This window comes from Triticum dicoccoides, chromosome 6B, assembly GCF_002162155.2.
Source record: "Triticum dicoccoides isolate Atlit2015 ecotype Zavitan chromosome 6B, WEW_v2.0, whole genome shotgun sequence".
Taxonomy (NCBI): Eukaryota; Viridiplantae; Streptophyta; class Magnoliopsida; order Poales; family Poaceae; genus Triticum; species Triticum dicoccoides.
Genome location: NC_041391.1, coordinates 439,145,499 through 439,151,954, shown reverse-complemented (window position 1 = coordinate 439,151,954; position 6,456 = coordinate 439,145,499). Strand labels below are relative to the sequence as shown.

The following is a 6,456-nucleotide window of genomic DNA, read 5'->3' as shown; positions in this document are numbered from 1 at the left end:
GTGAGAAGGTCGTGGAAGGCAACGACCAAAACAAAAGGTCATTGATCCTACGACCTTCTGTTTTGGTCACTAGCTGTCCACCCAAGTCACGTCGGATCCGACGTGGCAAGCTGACGTGGCAAAATTGCGACCAAATAAAAAGGTCGTTACTTAGAATCAGCACGGTCCAGTTCGATGTCTATATGGGCCAAGCCCATTAATTCAGCCTTTTTCATATATATTTTTTCTGTTAATTTTTACTAGCTACATGGGCCTAGCCCATTTTATTTCTCAAGATGTGGCCTTCTATAATTCATTTATTTTTTGGGCCTTGGCCCTTTTACAGTCCAATCTATTTTGGGCCTCCACAATATACATTTAGAACCTGGACATCACAAGGCAGAATGTTATTCCAGCTTGACATCTCGGCATGTATGCATGTATCCAAACCATTTTATTTCTTTCAACACAAAAGGATTCATTACACAGCCACGACAATAGACACATTCAACAAAGACTGAATTAACATAGAAATGAAGCAACAAAGGACAGTCCGAGCAAAGGAACTACATGGAACTACAACATGGGACTAGAGCTACCATTTCTATTTCTGCCAGCAATTGTAGACGCTTGCAAGAGTGGACTACCAAGGAGCTAAACTAACAGCGGCCATCCATCATCAATCAACGACAGTAGCAATGAGTGGCAACGTCGATGTTCGAGAGACCCCCTCCCCCCTGCTGCTGCTGCTTGATGTGTTGCATCACTAGTCGCCCTGCACACAGCAAGAATTTTAGCTGTACATAAGGTTTAAAAGAACAGGGGCCTGATACATGAGATTGACATTCACAAGCTATTTGCATTTTTATTTAGAACTGTGTCACACCAGTTACATTACTACTTATGTATTGACATACTTGTCTAAAAGAACATATATAGAAACATATGAATTTTATTTCTGAATACAAATACAGAAGTACTAAAAAAACAAGACTAAACCATCAGTAGAAGGTAACAAGAGCTCATTACACAAGTTTTGCTAGCAATTAGGGGACCTTGGTTCCTATACTGACCACATTTGGGCATATCCTACCCTACCAGTGGCTAAATAATGCAACTTTATGACTGTCAAGTAGGCCTACAGATCAATGACGGAGCAGATTCAAACATTAGAAACACAACAGCTGATGCACGCCATGGAGCACGATCTCAATGTTGTTCCTCGTCTATTAAATTTAAGGACAAGAAAAGCACTCTGGTTGCATCTTTCGCAGACACAACAACATACATGAGACAAATTAACAAACAAGAGGTGCAGATCCAGAACCGATCGTCATCATCAATGAAGCGTTTCATCACCATGCATTGATTGAAGGGCACATACTAACCTATACCAATGTTGATGACCCCCACAAATAGACCACCATGGCTCAATACACCGACCGGCCAAAGTCTTACCTTTGTTTTAGCCGTGGATGCTAGTTGTTGAGCAGAGCAGAGCAGGGGGAGGAGGACGGCCGCGGCAAGAAGAGGTTCCTTGACTTGACGACCACCAGATGTTGTTGAATTTCAGTGAACTGCCTGGAGTAAATAAAAGGAGAACGGGTGAGAGAATGCAGTAGGGAGAGACAGTGAAGATAGTTCTTGAATTTCAGTGAAGATAGTTCACCTTCTATGTGTACAGTACATGACACCAGCAGGTCAGAAGATAATACACTAAATGTGCATGAAAGACAATACAGTAAACACCATCTTGTTTATAGCAAGGCAATATAGTTGCATGTTTCTAGCACATCATCTCGATTAAAGAATGCATTTAGGGAAGAAATGGACAGCTGGTCTAATTTTCTCACACTTGGCATTTTCATAGTTAACACCATCATGTACAACACCAAGCTACTCCAGGCTAGCCAGTTGACTGATACTACTGGATAAGCAAAGCAAAGTACTACCAAAACAAGAACCAGACGATATGGCAAGCAAAGTAACAGCATTTTACTCATAGCATGCAAAGTATCAATATTCTGTTTTTATCAACTTATTCTTATGCCTAAAGCAAGGAAATCTAAATTTACTCATAGCATTACTCTTGCTCATAGCATTTTACTCATACAAGAGAAGTCTAAAAAAATACTACAGCAATACCTAACTAATGCTGCAAATTATATTGCCGATGCATACTTTGTGATGAGAAAAATGGTTAGATCATCATCTAACGACATTCAACATGTATGCCATACAAAAGAAACTGATGCATACTTTGTGATGAGAAAAATGGTTCAATCATCATCTAACGACGTTCAACATGTATGCCATACAAAAGAAACGGACATTTCTCCCTCGATTGCTTGTTCAAGCTAGTTTAGAGTTCTAGATGAATGTTTAGACTGTCCCTTATATTTTATAGATAGGATCACACCATTGTCAGTTGTAACCACAATGGGAACCTCTCTCATCATTTGAACAATCTGAGACACAAGTTACATAACAAACTACAGAACCTTTCTGATGCTACGACTACTACTACCTGATGCTGTATGGGAACCTCTCTTATCATTTGAACAAGTTACAATCTTACAAAACAAGCTACCGTAGACATGTATTGACCGTCCTACTACTACCTGATGTTGTGCTGCTACTTCGAGGAAGAGGGGGAGGGAGATGGAGATGGAGATGATACCTGCCGTTGTGGGTCTATCATGGTCGTGCTTGGGACGGCCAAAGATGGACTCCCCCATGTTGCAGACTTTCTGGGTGGGCAGCAACCACCTCGCCTGTCTCCTGAGCGCCCGGCCGATGATGCCCCTGAGCGTGTTCATGCGGCCACTGCACCACCCCCACCCCGAAAACCAGTAAGACACCAAAAACGTCAAATCCGAGCCGTCCCTGATGTGCACAAACAGGAGAAGAAGATGGTTATACACATGCTAAGAATGCTCTTACTAAGACAATACTTCCAAAGAAACGTCATGCAACATTCATTTGTTCATATAGTAACGTTAGGAATCTCCTGAAAGGCGCCAACGCTTGCAAGACAAGCGTTGCACACAAGATGGTCCACTGCAGTTAATCAACACAGGTGTAAATGTCAACTATCTTGCACCCAAGTGAATGACTACTTGTGGAAGAAATATGTTAAAATGTCAACTATCTTGCACCCAAGTGAATGACTACTTGTGGAAGAAATATGTTAAACCAGGTTAGTTATAACGGAGAGGGGCTGACTTACATTGGCCGTAGTGGTCGACTGTGGCCTGAACAAATCTGTTGCAGTCGTCGGGGTCTGTGACGTGCCCGGGGAGAATGATCAAAATGTCAACTTATTTTTAGTCAAAAAAAATATTCTCAGTATATCTACATAACTACCAACAACATTTAAATAACAAGTTAAGCGACCAAATATACACCAAATTCCCAACATGTTCAGCAGTACATCAAATTTCTCAAGAAATTCAGCATTGCAAATTCAGTAACATATAAAGCAAGTTGCTGACTGGGGCTTCGAGCTTCTTCGAATGTCTTCAGCCTAGAACTCCTGTAAATTAGAGGAATAGTCACATGTTTGGAGTCTTCGTCTCAATATAGGCAATATTTGCTAACAACAAAACAAAACAATTAATCTAGGAACCATGCAAGAACCTAGGTTTTACTATCATTTGACACCTAAAGTATCATCCCAGCATATCTCAAGTTGATGAATTATTCTAGCGATTATCAAATTAGAATCATCCATTGTTGTTCCATTTAACCTTTACTACAAGATAGTAGAAGAATCACTCTTGGTGAATCAAATCATAACAAATCGAGCAATAGATACAAGAGGCACATCAAAGAATCAAATCAGTCTTGGTGAACCGCAGTGCCTCCAGAGGAGTTACAAGCGGTCTTTGTGAAACTAATAATTGTAGAATAGCAACCAAAGAGTGCCCCTGATAATAATACAGATAAGAGTCCTAGGTTATGTATGTACAGAGCAGAGCATCGGCTAGGGTAATGCAAATCACTGACCAAAACAGTGCATCAAGTTAAAAATTGGTAATAGAAATTGCAGGATTGAGTATATCAAAACCTGTCAGCCATTGATAACTCTAGTAAGAAGGAACCTAAAGCCTGATGCTACCAAAGCTAGTACTGCCATTTTCACTGTAATAAAATATAAAAAGCTATAAATGGACGGATCGTCCTAGCTTAACACAGAGCAGCTGGACTACATCCACAACACGTACCCCAAACTACACCTAAGCTTTTTTCAAGCAACTACTGCCAGCAATCATCAGAGATTCAGAGAACAGCAAGGCATGTTCATTGCGATTCAGAGTAAAGGCAATGAGTACAAGATGAGTCCAGAGAACCTTCAAATACATTTTCGTAGGATGGATCGCGCACCACTACGACTTCTTTCACTTCCTTCATTCCACAGAATGTCCTTAAACTGTGGGACAGAAATGTAAGAATTTCAGGTCTGCGTGAAATTGCCATATCAGGGAATTAATAAGTTATACGCTAAGGAATTAATAAATTGCCATATCAGGAATTGACCAATGGTACAAGCAGAAGTCCTATCAGCATCACAAATCAGAAGAACACCCCCCTAATAAGCCTGAAGTCTGTATCGTTTCATTTTGGACACTGGCTACCACCAACCCTTGGCATGTAGAGTACGTACTAAAATGTTTCACAGCAAGAAGGCTTGGTCCACTAGACAAGAGCTCCTCCTGATGAAGAACTACTAGAATGGAACCGACAAACACAGGTGCCAGCAACCAACCACTACAAGCAACTAGAGCCATCTACCAATCCATGCCCTCAAAGTGCTCCCAGCAGCTTGTATGTGCTTCAGATTACTGTACTACCAACTAACTGAGATGATGAGCAATCTAAACGGTCTCAATAACCTCGCAGCTACCAAAACCTAGATTAGCAGCACCATAGCATCCATCCACCTCCCCAGCCCGACTCATCCCACAGAAATCGCTCCAGGCAGACACCTAGACGAACACTACTACAGTAGCACACAAAACGCTTGCTCCAGAACCACAGGCGGGAGGGGGAAAACAATGGAATCTCGCGGGGTACCACCGCTCAAGCAAGCAGGATTGAAGCGGAAATTCGGAAGGAATCAAATCACGGGCGCTCAGCTCAGTCCGCTAGGAGGCGTGACGCACCTGAGACGATCTGGATCGCCGGTGCTGGTAGGTGGGTCAATGGGAGGGAGAGGACGGGTGGTGCTGCTGGCGATGGGCGAGCGCAGTCCAGCGTGATGCCCAGCCGCGTCTGCCATGGCATCCGATGGAGGCGACACCGAGCATGGGCAGCTCCGCGGGGCTCCACTCGTAGTAGGCGCTGCCCTCGCTGCCGTAGACCTTGGCCGGCTGCCTCGGGGTCAGAAGGGAAAGGTGGGATCGGAGGGCCCCGAGATGTTGGCGACGTTGCTGCGGATCGGGATCTGGATTAGGTGCGAGCGAGAGCGAAACGGCCAGTGTGGGTGGACGGTGGGAGAGCGATGCGGTGGGGTGGAAGGCGGGAGAGCGATGCGGTGGGATCCCATTGGCGGGAGAGTGATGCGGTGGGATCCCATCAGCGGGAGCCGTCGTCTTCGATCTGGATCGGGGAAGGAAGAGAGAGAGGTGGCGGCGCGTGGAAGGACAAAGGGGATCGAGCGAGGAGAGTGCCACAGGCTACTAGGGTTTGGGTCGGGTTGCGGAGAGGTGAATGACGGACGTTGGATCTGTTGTGTGTGGACGGCTCAGATAAGCTACAGTGGGGTGATCCGTGGAAAAAGTCCTGATTGGTTCAGAATATCTGTGATTTAAAATAGTTTCTAAATGCAAAAAATAGTGGGATTTTGTGAAGCAGCTATGAAAAATATTTTGCAAAAGGGCATCACTTAAATTTTCACTCTACTTAGACCACATTTTATGGACGATCACCAATTTTCATGCATTCCGATCTTTCTACCAATTATGATATCATTTTCCATTTTTTCAAGTGCCTAAATTAGTGTTTTTAAGGGTCTACCATATATTTGTTGTAAAATTGGACCAAACCAATTTTATAAAATATTAGGCCACGTTTAATGCATAGTTGACCAAATGGTTGGGTATCAAAAGTTTTGGATCCACCTCTGGTGAAAAACACAAATTTCCGCCGATTCAATTGGAAGCGGGTCAAATTTGAACTACATCTCCCTCATAGTTTGCTCTTTATTTTTTCAAAAAAATATTTATAGGTACATGAGTATCTATTTGATTAGAGAAACACAAAAAGTTTTCCAAGATTCAACAATTAGCTAGGAACTGTCATGCCCGTCGTTTTGACCGCATTTTGAAACAGGCATAAAAAAATCAAAAAAAATCAAAAAATTGGAAAACCTTTGCATTGTGTCATTATATGTGATCAAGTTATCAGGAAAAATAATAAACTTGTAATACGACAATTATTTTAAAAAGTGTTCTCAGAAATGAGCTATCATGTGTG

General features: G+C 42.7%; 1 long non-coding RNA gene across 1 annotated transcript; it reads right to left on the bottom strand.

Moving 5' to 3' along the window:
* Nucleotides 1-412: 412 nt before the first annotated feature.
* LOC119322840 lies at nucleotides 413-5,653 on the bottom strand. Its single transcript, XR_005155878.1, has 6 exons — nucleotides 5,145-5,653; nucleotides 4,332-4,411; nucleotides 3,209-3,514; nucleotides 2,660-2,865; nucleotides 1,438-1,560; nucleotides 413-754 (listed from the first exon to the last, which is right to left on the bottom strand). It is a non-coding gene; the product is annotated as an uncharacterized LOC119322840 (long non-coding RNA).
* Nucleotides 5,654-6,456: the final 803 nt, after the last annotated feature.